A 19,588-nucleotide genomic window follows, 5' to 3' on the forward strand; every position below is an offset into this window, starting at 1 on the left:
ATATTTCTCTGCGTAGCATATGAAGACTGCCAGGTTGCAGAAGTGGTCCTATTAAGGAAAGAATATTAAGTACATGTTCATGAAGGTGTCAGCTTGAATAGTTTAACTTAAGAAGCAGAGTAGAACGAAATATGCACTTAGTTTTGTTGGGATGCATGTTCAAATTGCAGCACCTTCCAAACGTTTTAGATTGCAGAAAATATATTACCACATGGTGAACGTTTAGAGGGTGGTGTAGGGGAGGGTGAATCTTACTGGTGGAGGTGACACGCAGGAGACATATGTAGTATGGACATTTATGAAGGAGATACTAACCATTTTTTTCCGTAATAGTGTAATGTAGAAAACATTGCATATGCAGGACATCTATAACATGAACTAATACTGCATTTGCAAGTAGGCCGGAATCCTCACACACCATGTTGGAAATACAGAACAATGAGGCCCCTTCTCTTGCTTCACTATCACATCCCAATTCCCATGCACGGTAGGGAAATTGCATGTACACGCATATACAAAGGTATCTAGTCAAACCTTTAAACAATTAGAAGGAATGCGAGGAGCTAAATTGGAGAAGGGCTGCAGCCCAGTATAAAGGCCATACTCATGGTAGCCAGGGCAGAGGTCTTGAGATTTAGGACACTGGCACCCCCAGAATAATGATCATTCCATTTGAACTACCAGATGCTTAGGAATACGACTCTTCAATCCTTCATGAATTGGATGGATTAGTGGGACACCCTCTTCGGAAGAGTAGCTGATACAGGGGGGTGCAGAGAACAAGGTCTGTGATTTGTACCAGGGAGAGCAAAGGGTGTTGCAAACGCTTATAAGATTGATGATGAGGGTGCCTGAGTGTCTGGGATGAGAAAAGAGTTGCTTTGTTTGTGAGGACCAGGCTGACCTTGAAGATATCTGCCAAGTTCATGTTGACGACAAGGTGCACATCACGTGGTTAGGAGTAAAGACAGGGTGGTGCATTTGAAAGTTTAACCAATTGCCCTACAGCACCTTTAGGTCAAGAGGCTGTTACCCACATGTGCAGAAGAGAGAGGACAAGATGATATGTCTAATTGGAGAGGTGCCCATATGTGAATATTAGCATGTAAATAGACGGTAGACAATGAGGGTAGGGGAGGAACACTGATTATTGAATGTGTCATTCATGACGATTTGTATGCTCTAATGTGATGTTCATTTTAATGAAGGCAGAGAGCTCTGCAGAAGTAGACCTATAATACCCTGTCACCATTTTCCTTTTTGTTTACAAAATAAAGCTCTTATTCTTTTTGAAAAAGTGTGCACCTATCCTCTTTCCCTAGCAGGTTCTTTTATTATATCTGGTTGTTGTGGAGTTACACATTATTGGTGAAATGACATGATACCAGACTCTCCCACAAAAACAGAGGATTCCTGGCCGCACATCCAGAGGGGCCATGCCCAGCTGCAGCAACCAGTCCCATTTGCGCGCACCTTCGAGGGATCTACAGAAGCCGAGTTATCATGAATTCCTGTCTAATCTTTGGAGCAAGGTTCTGTGTCCAGATTGTGCAGGTCATTGATAGGACTCTGTGACAGAGGACTTCGGGTGAACACACAGACATACGTGCACCTTCTTTGGAGAAAAACAAGTGGGATATGGGAGGGGAATATGAGTGTTTGAGGGGGTGAAGAAGTGTGCATGTGCCTGTGGGAGGAATGGACAGATAGGTTGGAAGACTGTGGTGCTGTATATAACTTAACTTCACACATTCCTATGTTATTAGTGAAGAAGACATTGCTATGTAACAAAGAAAAAGGACATGGAAAGAGGTGCCATATATTTAGTGGGTCTGGGAACTCTCCTCCAAGTATAATGGTGTCATGAGAACAATAAGTAGTTGTGGTAGAGGCCCTTGTGGGCCTGGGATCTCCTCACCCAATATAGAGTGAGTGTTGGAATGTGAACGTTGTTTTATTGTATTGGTAAATGTCAGCTATTTGGCTTGGTTGTTGGTCCATTTTCTTTCATAGCAGGCTGTCTGTGAGAAAGTGTTTGTGTTGTAAAGGGGATGGGGTTCCTAAATATCCTACTTGGTAAGATGGGGTACAGGTGTTATAAGGAAAGATATATTGCGTCTCACCTTCCGGTGTCCCAGTGCCACTCTCAGAAAACTGGATACAAAAACAATGGCCGTGTTCTGGCCACCTGGATGAAAGATCCTCGGGGACTAGTGGGTGAGGCACCTTTTGGTTTCTCACAATTTAGAGAATAAGATAGAGGAGAAGAGGAGGCAGGCCAAAAGCCTGAACTATGGTATGGTACAGTCAAATGATGATGATGACCCGACGCGAGGGGGAGATGAGTGGGATACTGTATATGAGGTGGATGAAGAGGAACAGTCACCTGCTATTTCTACTCAAGTAGAATGTTTGTGGGGACGCAGGTTACAAAACAGATATGGACGTTTTGCAGTGTCTAATTGATCGGTGATGGGAAAGAAGACGGCAGGGAAGCCATTAGGGACACAGTTTTCATTATTACGTAAGGGACTAGGGAGACCGCTGTACATATCACTGGCTCATATAGATAAAAGACATCTCATAAAGGCACCCCCTTTGCCCACTGCTGGAGTGGGCAAGTGAATATATGATTTTGAAAAGCAAACAGATGTTACAACTTTGGCTGTAGGGGATCTGAATAGGCTATTTATTTCAATACTGGGGGATCAGCCTGATGACATAGGGATTAAGGATGGGTACCCGGGTGTGAAGTTGGGTGATGATAGTCATGACGGAGTGCACTTTAATGACATTAGAACCAAGTGTGGGTGGCACTACGGTGCACATATCCAGACATGCCTGATCTTCAATCGATTATGCAAAGGAGAATGCGAGATGAAGAGGATCCTACTCAGTACATATTACACATACAAGAAATGTAGATGACAGAAACTGGAGATTCTTGGGACCGAGCCATTCAATTTTTTCTATTTTGTTGTGAAGCAGGGACTTCTGAAAAAAGTACAGAAAGTGCTTAACAAAATAGTGGGGATTAAGGAAAAGGGCTGGGTGGTATTTCAGTCTATTATTGGACACAACTGTAAATGGTTGAAAGAAAAGCAGAAGGAAGCAGCGCAGCAAGCGCAATTGGAGGAAGCAAAACTGGTACAGAAGAATTTAGCAAAGGCTACGTTGGAAGAAGCTGTAGCAACAGTACACAGAGAAGGACCGGTAGAGCTCAGGGTGATTCACGCTGACATGCTAGCCGCACTGTGTGGGGAGGTGAAGACGATGGGGAAGGTGGGTACCAGCCCCAGTATCAAATGGGGATGCCATGGGACTTTCAGCAAAGGCAGAGGTTTTTTTGGGAGGCTTAGGCAGAGCAAGGAGGTTTCGGAGGAATGGGACTGTGCGGAGGAGGAGCCAGCCAATGTTGGACATGTGGGCATATGGGCAGTTTTTCAAGAGAATGCTGAAGTAGGTAAACATTTGCGTATTCCCAACAGCAAATGTATCCTTATCCCCAGGGAGATCCAGTACTATACCCACAATCTTATGGACAGCCACCTGGCAGTTCCTTATGGTGCACCATTGCCCATTGCACCACCCAACCCCCCACCATCACTTATGTAGTTGTCTGTCCCAGGTTTTAGTAACATGCTACCATATGCAGTGCATCAAGTCCTCAGATACCAAACAGTAACACAGTGTCTAATGGTACAGTGACGCACTATCAAGGGGCCATGGTGGTTTGAGGAAATCCATTTGTTTTTTCAGGAACAAACACATATTCAGATTAGGACAACCCACAAACAGTCTCAGCATGCTCAGACCTATCACTCAATGTCGACACAGAAGAGGAACCCTTGGTAGGCGTGGAGATAGTATCAAACCGTTTATTTTTATGATGGGCACAGGTGCGACCAAATCATGCATTTGTGAGGGAGGATTCCATTTAACAGGTAAGGTAATGGATCTACAGGGCTTCTCTGGGGCAGTTCAATGGGTTCCATTCACAAAAAAAAAATACCCATTAAGGTGGGGTGGGTAGATAGGTGTAGGCCCCACTGTTTATTGGGTAGGGGCATCTTGAGTAAGCTAAACATGACCATCTTGTTCACCGAAAGAGGTGTGGTGTGCTTGATGCCTGGTATGTATACCGTGAGGGTAATATTGACCTTACATGCATTGGGTATTGACTCAGTAGCAAGAGGAATACCAGTGGCCCGTGATTTGTTCATATATAGTATTACAATACTCCTTAGGGCAGTGCCACAGGTCACTAATAAGTACTGGAGAGTACTGTTCTGAATTTTTGTTTAGGCCAGCCCAACCTCAAGAAATTGTTGCAGGAACGATTATCATGCTTGACATAGAAGGAGTTCTAGTGTGAAAGGACATGATTGTATTAATAGAAGTGGATTCTGAAAATGGGGAGTTGTGTGTTGAGTATTGATCCTACCATACCATTGAACGACGTTTAAGATGTGGAACATTTTGAGAATAAAGAAAATGAGGGGGAGATAATATTGGAAGTGTGCCCCCCCGTGAGATAATGATACAATGTAGGCATGTTTCCATTTCTATGTTACTTGTAGGGAAGGCCCCCTCTTTTGCTTCAGAAGACCTAACTCAAGTGCTTGGCAAGCTGTGGATAAATGATCTGCATGATGCAGGTCTCTTACAGAGTGTTGCGCCAATACATATTACATTAAAGCCAGGTGCTGTGTTGCCCAGAGTCAAACAGTACCCTCTATGAAAGGCAGTGGAGTAGGGGATTTATGATAACATAAAGGCTCTTTTGCATCAGGGTATTATTACCATCTGACTCTCTGAGTAACACCGCTGTTTACCCAGTGAAGAAATCAAAGTGGGCTAGTTGGAGAATGATTTCGGACCACTTAATGATGTAGTGCACGCAGAGTTTCTGGTGGTTCCAAAGCCTGCTACACTATTGTTCAATATATCTTTTGAGGCAACCCTTTTTAATCTAGTGGTCTGAAGAATGCCTTTTCGTCAGTTCCATTACATCTGGACTCTCAAAACCTCACTGTGTTTACGTTTGCTGGAAGACAATGTCTACATGCAAGACTTCCTCAAGCATTTTTAACAGGGTCTTACATGAGGATTTAGGAAATTTTCATATCCTCAATACTATTATACAATATGTGTTTGACCTACTGGTGTGTAGCATTACCGAACAACAAGGAGGATTCTATTGTCTTGTTACAATTGTTAGCTGACAAAGGATATAGGGTGGACAGAGCAAAGTTGCAATATGTCAGTGGGAGTTCTGTATTTGGGTCAGATGATTTCACTGCATGGTAAAAAAGTGACTCCAGAATGTGCCGCAGCAGTGCACATTACTCCTCAGCCAGTGACAGTCAAAGACATACAAATATTTTTTGGTCTGTGTAATTACTGTAGGGCATGGATTTTCGACTATACATCATACCCTCGACTACTTCTGCAGTCCCTCAATGAAGCACAGTGGACAAAAAATACTATTAATTGGACTGATGAGATGGTTACCAGTTTGCAGGAGCTGAAAGATATGTTAACTGCTCCTGCACTATCAACTCCTGATTAAATGAAAGAGTTTTATCTTTTCTCATACTCTAATGGCCAGAAGATGACCACAGTATTTACACAACACATTGCTATGGGTCATGAGCCTTTCATGTATTACAGTGGCATGTTGGAATTTGTTATGCAAGGACAGTTTTCTTGCAAGCATTGGCTGCAGCTGCCTTCACCATTGAAAAGTCAGCCACCATTGTATTCGGGTGTTCATTGACTCTGTATGTTGGGCAGGCAGTCTTTCCGATATTGAAGAGGTCTAAATCTACATTGACCACACAAAGGGTGTCTCTATATGAAGTAATTCTTTCAAGCCCATCCATTCACATTGTCCATTGTAAAACAGTGAACCCCGCTACCTTTTTAACAGAACCCCTTACTGACGATGAAGTGGTGCATGATTTTGTTACACACAAGGGCCCTGAGGAAGACATTCCTAGAGCATGTGACTATGCTGGAGAGGTATTCTTTGTTGGCGGGTCATCAACTGTTGATCAGGACACAGGTCAGCAACATACTGGGGTAGCAGTGGTTCAATTGATTGATGGGGAATATGAGGTATATGTACAGCAAGGATTACCAGGGCATTACTAAGCACATGCAGCTGAATTGATCTCCTTTATTGAAGCACTCAAGCCAGCGAAAGGCTGGCGAGTAACAATTTATTCTGACTAGGCTTATGTTACAACCACCGTTTATTCAGGGTTGTCCAGATGGATGAGGAGAAGGTTTCTATGGGAAGAAGGTTCTCCAGTGCAGCATGCTGCCCTTTTAGACTGGTTGATTCATGCTCTTTCAAAGCCCACACTTGCCACAGTCATCAAGTGTGCAGCCCATAAAAGTGGCAGAGATGTTGTCTCCCTTGGGAAAGAAGCAGCAGACACAGCAGCAAAATTGGCCACATACTCGCCAATTCCAGATATTCCTGCACATCCAGTACTTGCAAATATGCAGTTGAAAATGCAGGTTTCATATACTACACTCCCTGTTACTGAAAAAATTGAAATAGAAGGTCAGGCACCGCAAAGTGAGAAATGTTTATGGCAGAGCAGGGTGTGTGTGCACTTCCCAACTGATTCAGTGTGGAGACAGGTTAGAATTGGCGAGGTGGTGATGCCCCAATAATTACCTCTAGTGTCTTTTGATCAATTGCATTACCCCGCCTATGCGTCTAAGCAGCACATTGTGGATGGTATACCAGAAGATTGGTACGTACCTTTCATTCAGGGGCTCCTGCCATGTATACCTCCAGTTGTATCATCTGTCAGATATACAGAACTCGGCAACCCCTGAAGACTTTGAGAGGCACATCACTCCATGCAGGTGGTCCTTTTTGAGATCTGCATATAGATTTTGCAGATATGGGTCAAAGGTGCAACACGTTTCGTTACTTTATAGTTGTGGTCTGCCATTTCTCCCATAGGATTGAGGCTGGTCCATTTGCACATCCCGATAACAAATCTGCCACTAAACGTTTAGTGAGAGAAATGTTCCCCAGATGGGGGGTGTGTGAGGCACTTTAAAGTGACAATGGCAGTGAGTTCTATAATGAGCTGTTGAAAGAAATTGAGTGTCTTTTAGGGATAAAAGATAATATGTGCTCCAATTATCACCCTGAAGCCAAAGGTGTTGTGGTAAGGATGAATGGTTTGTTAAAAACTAAACTTTTGATTATGTGTTACATTAAAGGAAAATTGGGTCTATTGCCTTCCTCTGGTCCTGTAGAATTGAAGACTCAGCCCTGTAAAGACCATCACCTCTCCCCGCATTTAATAGTGACAGGGTGATGTGTATGTAGGGATTGTCTGCTTGGAATCGTATATGTCATACCTGGCTCTGTGTATAAAGTGTTTCCATTGTATATATGAAGTTTATGTACTATGTGATATTTTAATGAGTATTTGATTGATTTGATTTGATGCTAACTTGTTCAATTTTATTATTTCATTAGAATTTGGTTTAGAATTGTGGATTATGTTGATACCTTTTATACAATGTATCGTATAAAGATGATGTTTATGTAAAGGTTTTTAAAACTGCAATAAAAAAAGGAAAAATGTGTCTGTTTAGCCCTTCAGCATAAAAATCCTTTTTCGATGGCTCAGTTTTTGACCTGTGGTAATGCTTGTCTTTTGAAACAATACTAAAAATGTGTGATTTCCTAACTAGAAGTGTCTGGGAAATGTAGTGGTGCATTGCTTTTCTCAATATTCACAGAAACCATTACCTTACAGGTACAAACATGTCCAGCACACACCTTTTCTGTCATTTTTCAATTTTTTTTACCAAACAATGGGAATTGTACTGACATAGTTGCTGCCAGACCCGCGCAAATGACTGCTTCCTAAAATTGGGAATTTGACTACTTTTCAGAAATGTATGCCTTTATGTCTTCCCACTCAGCTTTCCAACCCTTGTTTCCGTTCAACCTTTACTTCAAAGCCTGAAGAATGGTGAATTCAGAACAGCAAACCATTTGCTCCTAGCTCTTACAAGGAAAAAAACACGGGCTTCTTTGTATTTCATTTTATTGGCATTTTAAGAAAAAACACCAAATGTGCTCTCATTTTTGGTATTTTTTATCACCCCCATACAGCAAAATAGGACCCCTTGGTGGCGTTATGACCGGCTACATGTAGGAACAAAAGGAGCCAAATGTGGCCGATATATCTCATGTAACAAAAAGGGTTACAAGGGATTGAATGGGATCCTTCAGCACACGCTTTTGCAGCACGTAGAGAGGGGGATAATTCATTTTGCAGGGGGCACAGAGGTATTCCTCCCCCCAGAGATTCTATAATAGCTTTATAGACCTGCAGCGAGGGCCGTACCGGGCGTTATGGGCCCTGAAGTCCGAGTTAATTGCTCGAGCAAAGGCCTTTAATGAGGTATTAGGGACCATAAGGCCCGGTACGGCCCAAGCTACAGGTCTATAAAGCTATTAGAACACCCTCACTGTTCAATTAAAGTTGAATAAATGAGACATGTTTAATGGAAGTACAAAAATTGCAAAATGGTAAATACACGTTGCAGACATTTTTTGTACTTCCATTAAACATGTTTCATTTTTTTTATAGGGTGGTGGAAGGTGCTAGGCTAGTAGGAGTATTCTAATCAAGTGTAATCAGGTGTGTCTATGCCTGCTCCCTCCTTTCATTAAGCTTAATTGAGGTGTGCCTTTTTACTCCCCCTCCACTCAAAAAATGTAACCTTCCCATTACTCAACAGATTCATGCAGTTACTATACTATGCATCTCACAAATGCATTTGCACATACATGCCACAAACAGGTGATTTCACTTACATTTCTGTGCCTTTCTGTAACACTGCCATATCCCTGCTCCACTACACGCTCAGAGGTGCGTGCAAAACTCATTTCCAATTTCTCCAGAAACACAAAGCTTCTCTACACGTTACACGATTCACACAGCTGCTGATGTCTGCCCCTTTTCTACATATTTAAAGGCTTCAATATCTGCATTGAAACCGAAAGCGCTTTATTCCCTTTTACTTCCCTGTGTTTCTCCAAAGCGCCACTCTGCGTGGACACGTTGGTTTCGCAACGTGCATTTCGGAATGGAAAGTTAACTCTTCCCATTCCGAAATGCCTTCCCTGCCTGCACACAGCCCCGAGTGCTCACGTTAGTGAATGCATCTCGAACTACGGGCTATAATCAATCTGCGGGCTATACCAGGGCCTTACCGAGGGCCCCGGGGCATTACCTGAGACGGTAATGCCCCCGACGCGAGGGTTCTATTGCTATTAGTACCCCGGCCCGCAAAAATTGCGTGACCGGGGCATTAAAAGCTTTTTTTTGTCCTGAAACGCTGCGGCGTTTCGGCGCTGCGGCGTTACAGGAGAAAATAAAAACGACCAAAATGGCTGCCGCCATGGAAAGTGTTCCCAGCGCGTCCGCTCCCGAAAAAGGATAAAAAATAAGGTAAATGGGGTTTGGAGGGCGGGAGTGGGATGGGGGAGTAAAAAAGAAAAAAAAATGTACCTGCATCCCCGGTGGGGGACGAGGGAAGCCTCCAGCCGTGTGGAGGTGCGGAGCGGGGATGGCCCCGCTCTGAGTCTCCACACGGTTGGAGGCTTTCCTCGTCCACCGCCTGGGACTCAGGAACAAGAAGGTAAGTGGTGGGGGGGATGGGAGGGGAGGGAATTTAGAAAAAAAAAATTCCTTACCCGAGTCCCCGGCGGGGGGCGAAGGCAGCCTCTCAGCCGCGGCGAGGCTCGGAGCGGGGTTGGCCCCGCTTCAAGCCTCCTCATTGGCTGAGGGGCTGCCACGCCCCCCGCCGGGAACAAAGGCTGTGGAATCCTGATGAAGGGATTCCCGGCCGGCTAGGGACCTGGCGAGAGCCAATCAGAATGGCTCTTGCCTTCTAATTGTCTCTCGCCGGGTTACTAATTCAGAATAAAGTCTCTGGGGAGACCTCATTCTGAAATGAAATATCTCGAGGAGAGTTTATACGGGGGAGGATTTATTTTGTGACACTGGTAATGTATTTCATACCTCGATGCAACTTTGTGGAAATGTTACCCTATATTGGTATATAAGTACTAGACGCCTATCAGGAGGCTTTGCATTATTGCTTCTAAATACTATCTCACATGTGGGGACGTCCGGGACCTATCTACTGTCTTTGAAACGTACACTGTTTTGCGTGCCTCAAAACTACCACAACAAAGGCAGATTGCAATGTGGGTACTGTACCATGCAATTTCTCACAACCAGATATCCCAAGAAAAACACTAACAAACACCTACTCAACACCCTCCCTTACCACATGCAGGACAACCATGCCAACATAAATGTCTAGATGCAAACATTGTCAAACAATCCATACACCTCCCTAATCACTGCGAAAACCTCACCAAGTGACTCAAGCACAATGGGAGAAAAAAAAAAAGATTTATCTAGCCTGGAAACAATACACCTTCGATATACACATTAAAGCCCACCCAGAAAGCACAACTGTACAGATACCATTTACTCCTGGTTCTACAGACCTAAACGGCTAAGCTCAAGGCCTTTTGTATTTTCAATGTTCTTCCCTAACCCACCTACAGCCACTTATCCTTTCAGATCCGCAAGAGCACCTGGAGACCATGCACATGTCAGTGGTGCGAGATATAAATGAACATAATGTAGCAGAATTTAAAACACGCATTTTAATACATTATTGTTATTATTGTTATGGTGGGTTTTACTGCTAACTATATTTCAAAAGGGCAAGACATTTTTAAAAAAGTTTGCCTATTAGCTGAAACACATCTGACTACACAGAAACCACATTAAACATATTATTTTTCTAATGCATTGAAACTATCAGTGATTGTGAAGACCACCCATATGTGTATGTTAACTAACAGTTTAGAAAATATTTAATCAAAATTAATGAAGAGCTATTCAGACGTGATGTTTTCACCAAGATAATCCCACAGGAAAATGTGCGTGTGAGAAAAAGCATGGGCGAGAGAAGAAGAATGAGCGTGTGTGTTCCAGCCACTCTGCTGAGAGTTTCAACACCACGTCTGGCGCACAGCAGAGGGAAACGTGATTTTTTCGCTAAGCTTATAAAATAACAGAGTAATCTGGCACCCTGAGACTTGCTAAAAAATCAGTTCCCGAACTCTGACAAAGATGATTATCAGGCTCCAAAAATACAACTGATACAAAACGACTACCTGTATTTGAAAGGTTTTGCCAGAGAAAATATCACAGCGCTAAAAAATAGTTCATCTCACCACCACCAACCGACATCTCAGCCTTGCTCTGAAACCCCGCCGCATGGCCTATTCATGTGGAAACGTTCTAGAAAAGACTACTTGTATTCATGTTATGTTCTCCTGCAATACAAGAGCATGTTTTCAAGAAAGGACATCTAAATGCATTGGCTTGGCCTTTAGATATGTTCAATTGGAAGGACGTCTGTTAATAATTCATGTTTTAAATAATGATTATTATGAAAAAAAAAATAATGTGAAATTCTTGTGCAATGGCAACATCCCGCACAGAGTAATCTCCCCAAAATGTATTGCCACTGTCTCCAGTTTCATCAACATGTCAGTACAAACCAAGGTAAGATTGGGGCCACCAGAAGTCATCACGCAGATGTAAACCAGGGGACCTCCGGTCAAAGTAATCACAGGATTGAAACACTATTACAAAAGGAGCATACACCAAGCAAGAAGTAATGCTGGTCTATTGTACCCAAACAGACAGCCCTGTGGAACTGAATAAAGTGAGCGCTCAACACCTCCCATTTGAAAATGAGTGAACACACTGAATCAACAGGTAACAACAATACATTAGCTGGGGGCACCTTTGACTGCTAGAAAAAGGCAGCTAGAGAATATCACCAGCAAGCAGCCAACATGCGGCTCAAACTGTGGCTGAATTAGGAAGCTGCAGTACTGATATCAACCACACACATGCATTCCAAATTGCAACGTGATATACTACATTGATAGAGACATGAAACTGCGCCTGGCAGTCCTAATTAAACCAGCATGGCGAATGCATGGAGAAAACTCCCACAAGTGAACTCCGAACTTTTGTGGGTGACTGCCCAACATGTTTGCTTCCCCGGATGCCTCACTGGGCACGTTGTGAACGTTAGCAAGATACAAGGACCTTAAAATGCCTTTAATTCTGTAAAACTCCAAACATGTTTGTCAGGGCTTAGTAAACAAACACAATGGGCCTCATTACACGGAAGGCGGTGATCCAGGGTGCTATTAGCACCCTGGACCATGCCGGTAAATTACCGGCACCGCCTTGGCGGAAAGGGGATTTACCGCCCCATTCCAAGGTTGGTGGGGCGGTAAATCCCCCTTCCGCCATTGCCCTTCCCCATTCCCATTTCTGCCCCATAGGGCTCTATGGGAATGGGGACGGCGCTAATTACGGCACCGCAATTTTGCGGTGCCGTAATTAGCTACGAGGTCTCTTAGCGGGTTGGTTTTTAACGACTGCAAAAAGCAGGCGTTAAAGCACCTACCCGCTAAGGGACCTCGTAATAAGGCGGTAATGGTTAACGGTCACCGTTACCATTAACGGTGGCCGTTAACCATTACCGCCTTCCGTGTAATGAGGCCCAATGTGTGTTAATATGTGAAACAATTTAGAATTGAATGGCTGACATCCAAGGAGACATCACATGTGGTTTAGTGTCTATACGGATGCCAGAATTTGCAACGTATTGGGAGAACTGAAGTAACTACAACCGTTATAAAATGTGCAGGTCTCTGGATTAAGAAGCCTCAGTAAGAACTGTCAAAATAAATTAATAGGAATGCAAATTCATACAAATTAAGAGACTCCCAAAAAAAAATCTTCTTCCAAAAGAATGGTATGTCCTGTGAAAATAAAAGCTAAGCATGTGGGACATAATCAAGTAAACATCCATGCAATGTGTTCATCAGGGACATCATTTCACCAAAATGCCAGTGGTAGCAGAAGTGACATCACACGACCTTTGAGCTCTGATGATATCTCAGGAAGGACCCCAGCCCGAAGTGACACCACAGGAAGTGATGGAACATGACCTTTCACCCCTCCACAAAACAGGAAGTGGCATCACATAGCATTATTCCTAAGTACACTACGAAAAATATGGTTACATCACTATAATGTGATATACATTTCATACAAGAATGGATCCCCATATGCATCGTTAATATCATTGTGTATAGGCCCATATTACCAAATCACTATGAATGCAAGCAAACGTTCAAGGCCTAATGATAATGATGTGTTTTATAAAGCACTAACGCTTAAGCGCTTTATATAGAACACATATACATAAAATATCACCCAACCTGTGTTGGTACTCATTTAGCGACCTCAGAAGAGTGAAAGGCTGAGTTGAGGTGTTTAAGAACAGACTAAATGAGTGACTCACCCCTGAACTGTGCATGAAACAAACCTTTAATGAGTCTAGCAATTATTGTATAGAGCCCACGAAGAGCCCTGAGATGTCCTTAAGGGAGAAAGCAAACTTGAGCAACTTGTGACTTTGACATTGAGAGAGAAACCGATGTTACAGAGTCATTCGGCCACAAAGCAAACAAAATAACACAAATGTTCTATTTTGTAAAAATATTTCTGATTAACACAAATAACAAAATGTTTAAAAAATTGTGTATAGAATTCCAGAAGGACACATTATTTGTTATTCCTTTTCTTTCTCATTTTGGGGCACTGGTCATTTAGGGTTATTTAGGGTCACTGTTCAAAGTGTTACACTTTTGTAACCCCGTGTTTTTTCAAGAGGCCTGAGCAAGAAAGCCAGCCACTCCACAAACAAAGAATCACATGGCTCTGGCCACAGCCAGGAGCTTGCATTCTTTTTAAGGGGTAGCAAGGGAGACCACCGGGGTAGCAAAGGAGAACTCAGGGGTCACAGTTGCGACCCCTGGCAACCCCAAAATGACATCCCTGCTGTTCATGCAATGTATTTTGTCCTAAACAAATAAGAAGTGTTTATGCCCATAGTTTTGTCTTTTTCATATTGAAATCATCCAGTGGCACAGGCTCTGTTGCATGTCCCAAGCAGATAGACAGTGTTGGTTGCCTGCATGGAAAAGGAGCACACAGGAAGACCTAACCTCTGGAGACCTCGGTCCTGTCAATCTCTCTAAGGGGAATCAAGTATTGCACATCGGGAGTCCTTGGATGACTAGTGGCTTTTTAAACACCTACTTAGCCAAACACTACAACTAACCCAGCATTGATCCTTAGTATATAGGTAAGATTTGCCATTTTATGGTAATTTGGCCAAAGTCAGGATACCCTAGGGGGAGGGCAGAGGCGGGCGGGAAGCTAGGAAATAAGATAGAAAAAAAGTATACAAGTATACAAACATCAAGAGTACTATGTCTTTCTAATGTGGCAACATGCTCCACATCACTGCTTTCAACTCTCATTCTGCTGTCAAACACTCCTCTGTCACTTCCTCAAAGAACTCAACCTAGATGTCCTTGCTCTCACCGAGACATAGTTCACGGCCAGTTCTGTCACAAGTTTTGACACTCTCCTCCCTGTGGGCTACAAGATCCTCTCTGAACCCAGAACCAACCATCCTGGAGGTGGAGTAGCCCTGATATTTATGGAGTGGGACCCGGCCTCTGTCATCCCTATGAAGGCCTATCCTACTTTGAATGCCTGGTCTGCAGGCTCTCTATCTCCCCTGGCATCTCCCTAACTGTGGCCACCATCTACAGGCCACCTGACCATGTCGCCCTCTTCCTATCGGAATGGGCTGAGCTCTCCTCTTCTCTCCTTGTCTCAACTTCTCAGCATTTCCTATTCAGGGATCTCAACATCCAGTTGGATGCTTCTAATCCCTCCTCTGGGCTTTTCCACAACTTCTGTGACACTCTCTCTCTTTCCATTCTGCCCTCTGGCCTGACACACTCTACTGGACATCCCCCTCACTAGCCCTCTCACCACTCCTCTCTCTTGGACTGATCACTTTCTACTCTCTCGTCTGAAACTCTTTATCCTTCAGGAAAAGCCCCCACCCAGCACTGACACCTACCTTCCTGGTCATTTGGCCCATGAAGTGTGTGTCAGTGGATATCTTTGACTCTACTTTTGCTGCTATTCCTACTCCTACCGCTGACTCACACCCTGACACAGCCCTTTCTAATCGGCATCTTTCTATTTCCAAAACCCTGGACATCCTTGCCTCTGTCATGAGAATCAGGCTGAAGCCTACTTTCAAGTGCAAATCTTGGTGTGATTCTGACCTCACCGTCCTGAAAAGCAAGTGCAGGGTGTCTGAGAGGAAGTAGAGGGCTTCGGGCACATCCTCTGTCAAACTAGCCTGCCACCTTCTCCAAAGGCAATACAGACTCTCTCTCCTGTCCAAGAAGGGAGCACACATTCAAGCCCGCGTCTCTGTGGCTTCTAACAAAACTGGCAAACTCTTTAAAATCTGCAAGGAAATGGCCAATCCTGTTGCAGTCTCTATCTCTCATGTTGCCTCAAAGGCACTCTGTACGGCTCTGACCTCTCACTTCTCCGCTAAAACTCATGACATCCTGTCCTCTATCTCCCCTTCCTCCCTACGCCCTCTTTGGCCTCTCCTCCTCCTTTCTCCTCTTTCTCTCTGACAAAGCCTGATTAGGTTTCTAGACAAGTCTGATCTCTAAATGCGTCATGGGTACCAGGCAGGTAGTTGGGGCATGCTGGGTGGAGGCTTGGCAGGCCTGGCATAGGCACACAAAAAACCCATAGCAGATAGCTCCACTTAATTCCTTCCTAGTGTTTGTAGTAACCTCCTGGTTACCACTTCCTGTTGCCAAACAGGAAGTGTATGACAATTCATGAGCTCTCTAGTGTTTGGGTGTGGCTGGCTATATAAGCCACACCCAAGATTCTTCCAGTGCTTCGTGGTGCTTACTGTGAGCTGCATCAGCAACATACTTGCCGTGCTCTGGATAGTCCAGCTTCTCCTTACCTGCTCTGGATCATCCTGCTTCAGCTTACCTGCTCCAGATCATTCTGCTTCAGCTTACCTGCTCTGGATCATCCTGCTTCAGCTTACCTGCTCTGGAACATCCTACTTCTGTTTACCTTCTCCGGATCCTCCCGCTTCTGCTTACCTGCTCTGGATCATTCTGCTTCTGCTTACAGGTACTCCGTGCTTTCTCCACACCGCAGCTATCTCCGGTCAAGAGGGGACTTCAACACCGGCACCTGTAAGAACAAAGAAGAACAGCGTTAACACGCGCACTTCAATAACACTGCGCATATTCACCGAATCCAGGTCAGTTGTCCGAGTGCACATACTCCTACAAAAGAAAGAAGAGACATTAGCCATTGCGCTTGCCCCAATAACGCAGATACAATTGCACTGTGCTCCCTCTCATAACACAGTACATACTTACCACAGCCTCTGTGCAAACTTACCAGACCACCAAATCTCCGGTAGCGCTGAACCTGGACTCGAGGCGCTAATATCACATAATCCACTCCTGCAAGGGAAAAGGGAGTGACATTACCAGGCGCGCTTGACTTAAAGACTTCTACACGCAGCGCTACTCACCCACAAAATACCTTTTCAAACAAGACAATATGGACAATTCTGGACACTAAACATTCTCCACGCAACGTTCACTTGTGGAAAAGACTTTCTAGCCAGTGAAGAAACTGGCACCTTGAACACTCGGCCTCACTGTGAAGGCATGTAACAGCGTGAGGCATCTGAACTCAGCCAACAGACATTGGCATCATTCATATGAGCAAATTGCGCCCCTGTGAATGCAGGATGGAGTGCACACCTTACTAAATATCAAGGTAAGCCCTTAGGGGACATCACAGCACACAGTAAAGTGAAGGGAAGGGTCCAGGGGGATCAGGTGAATTCAGGTCTGAGTGTATATCTCCGGGTGAAATCAAGGGAAGTGAGAACTCGGGGTCAAGGGAGGCACATCCATCGCTCCTGCATAGACGCAGGTGAGTGTGACAAAAAGTGTGGTACAAACAGGTACTCCCCTGCTCCTCCAGAACCCTCAAGGACCATACTGACACCCTCGCTCCAGCCTTGGCTGATTTCTGTAATCAGTCTTTCGCTACTCAAACTTTCCCCTCTCCCCTTAAGCACTCTATTGTGCATCACATCCTCAAGAAGCCACCTGCCAATCCTACCTAGCCCGGAAAACTATTGCCCAATCTCCACCACCCCTTTCCTGGGCATACTATTGTAAAAGCTGGCCAACTCCTAGCTTACTCTCCACACTGAACCTGTTGTCTGTCTCCATGATCATCAGTTTGGCTTCAGAGCTTCATGACAACTGCTCTCCTGAATACTCGCGAAGATCTGCTCTCTAACCTTGATTACAGCATTCCTTCTGTCCTCATCCTCCTGAAAGAAGAAATACATATCGAGGCTGAGAACCAGGAAAGAAATGCACCAGTCACGGGCTGAAAAGATACAAGTATCTTTTATTACTGTACGGTTTACAAAGAAATACAGATAGCTATCTGGCTCCCAACACCTCGCAGTGTGTACCAGCCAACACAGTGAGGAGAGAGTGTTGATTTTTCTAGCACATGTGTGAGTGGGACCATGAGCCATTGTAACCATGGCGGTGACATAAGCATCGGGTAGCATCCATCTATTCTTTATGTTGTCCACCCAGCACCCTTCCTCATTCAAACTTGCTTAACCCTCAGCCCAGTGTTTAAGTTCTTCTGAAGTGGCATCAGCTTGAATATCTTTAATCTAATCAATTCTTTCATCTAATATACCAGTGTTTGTGGCGTCCTTAGTGACATACATTTCTGAGTATAAATCAGTGGCAATCTGTTTGGCTATCCTGTCAGCAACAACGTTTCCTCTCCCTACATCATCTATTACTTTCTGATGTGCAGCACACTTCATGATTGCTAGTTGAGTAGGAACCACAAGTGCTGAGAGTAGCTGAACTATCAAGATGCCATGTTGGATTTTTGTTCCGTGTGAGGTCAAGAAACCTTGTTCTGCCCATAGTCTACCGAAGTTGTGAACCACCCCAAAGGCATACTGGCTATCTGTAAATTTATTTTCTCTAAGCCCTTTCACAAGCTCGAATCAGTGCGATAATCTCTGTGGCCTGCACAGAGTTATGCAGAATTCTCTTGGTTTCCACAATCGTGCTTAGTGTAGTGATGGCATAAGCGGCAGTGGATGTACCATCCGGATGTTTGAAGCAGGAGCCATCGCAAAACAACTCCCTTTGTGGATCATTCAGAGGTGTATCATTTAAATCAATCCTGCCTTTAGTTTCTTGCTCTCTGGTATAGAGGCAGTCATGTGACATTTCATCACTGCAAGCAATTTCTTGAGGAAAAGAGGTAACAATTCAGCCGGATTCAATGCCCAACACCTCATAATTTTGGATATTTGCATTGCAAATTGGATCAGTTTGTATCTTGTTAATCATGCAGAAGTAAGGTGTTGTGTTTGCGCTCTGTTTAATAGAACATCTACGGAGTGGGGTACCATCACGGTTAAAGTGTGACCTAAAACCATACCCTCACTTTGTTTTACAGACCCAGCAGCAGTAGCAACAGCTCTCAGACATCTCGGCAAAGCGCATGCAACAGGATCAAGCGTGGAGGAAAAATAATCGCACAGTCTATTCTTCCCCCCATGTTCCTGCGTTAACACAGCCAAATCACATCCATCACATTCATACACATACAACACAAAGGCCTTCTCATAATTTGGTGTGGCCAAAACCAGTGCCGAACACAGTGCAGTCTTGAGCAGATCAAAAGCTTTCTGGTGTTCCAAGTTCCATGGTAGTGGCAAACAAATGCCCTTCTTTGTCAATGCTAAAAATGGTTTTATCACTAGTGAAAAGTTCAGGATCCACTGTCTACATTAAGAAGCCATTCCTATCAAGCCTCTGACTTCCTTCTGTGTATTTGGGACAGACATGCTAGAGATGCTTCTTATCCGTTCAGGTGTCAATCTTCTTCCCTCCTTTGACAAGAGATAGCCTAAATAGGTGACCACTTGTTGACAATACTGAGACTTTTTTAATGAAGCTTTATGCCCATGCTCTGCTAGATGAATATACAACAACACAGTACCTTCCTTGCAAGCACGTTCTGAGTCTGCAGCTAAGAGAAGGTTGTCAACGTATTGCAACAATGTACAAGTGGAAGGCAACTCAAGTGTATCGAGCTGCTCTTTCAAAGCCCTACTATAATTGCCAGACTCTCTGTGTACCCTTGTGGTGCACGGGTGAATGTAAACAAGCGTCCCCCTAGGGTGAATGCGAACAAATATCTGCTATCCACGTGTATGGGAATGCTAAAGAAGGCATTCGTAAGATACATCACACTAAAATGAGTAGCAGAAGCTGGAATCATTGTTAATATCTGAGTTACATCAGGCACAATTGGAAAGTGTGGAGCAACAATCTTATTGATAGCACGCAAACTGATAAGGAAACAAAAAGGAATTGCATTATCCCCTTTCTTGTAAACCGGTAAAATCGGGCTATTGCACAAACTACTCCACG

The sequence above is a fragment of the Ambystoma mexicanum genome, chromosome 1q (genome assembly GCF_040938575.1).
Source record: "Ambystoma mexicanum isolate Mex_15411 chromosome 1q, UKY_AmexF1_1, whole genome shotgun sequence".
NCBI classification, from domain to species: domain Eukaryota; kingdom Metazoa; phylum Chordata; class Amphibia; order Caudata; family Ambystomatidae; genus Ambystoma; species Ambystoma mexicanum.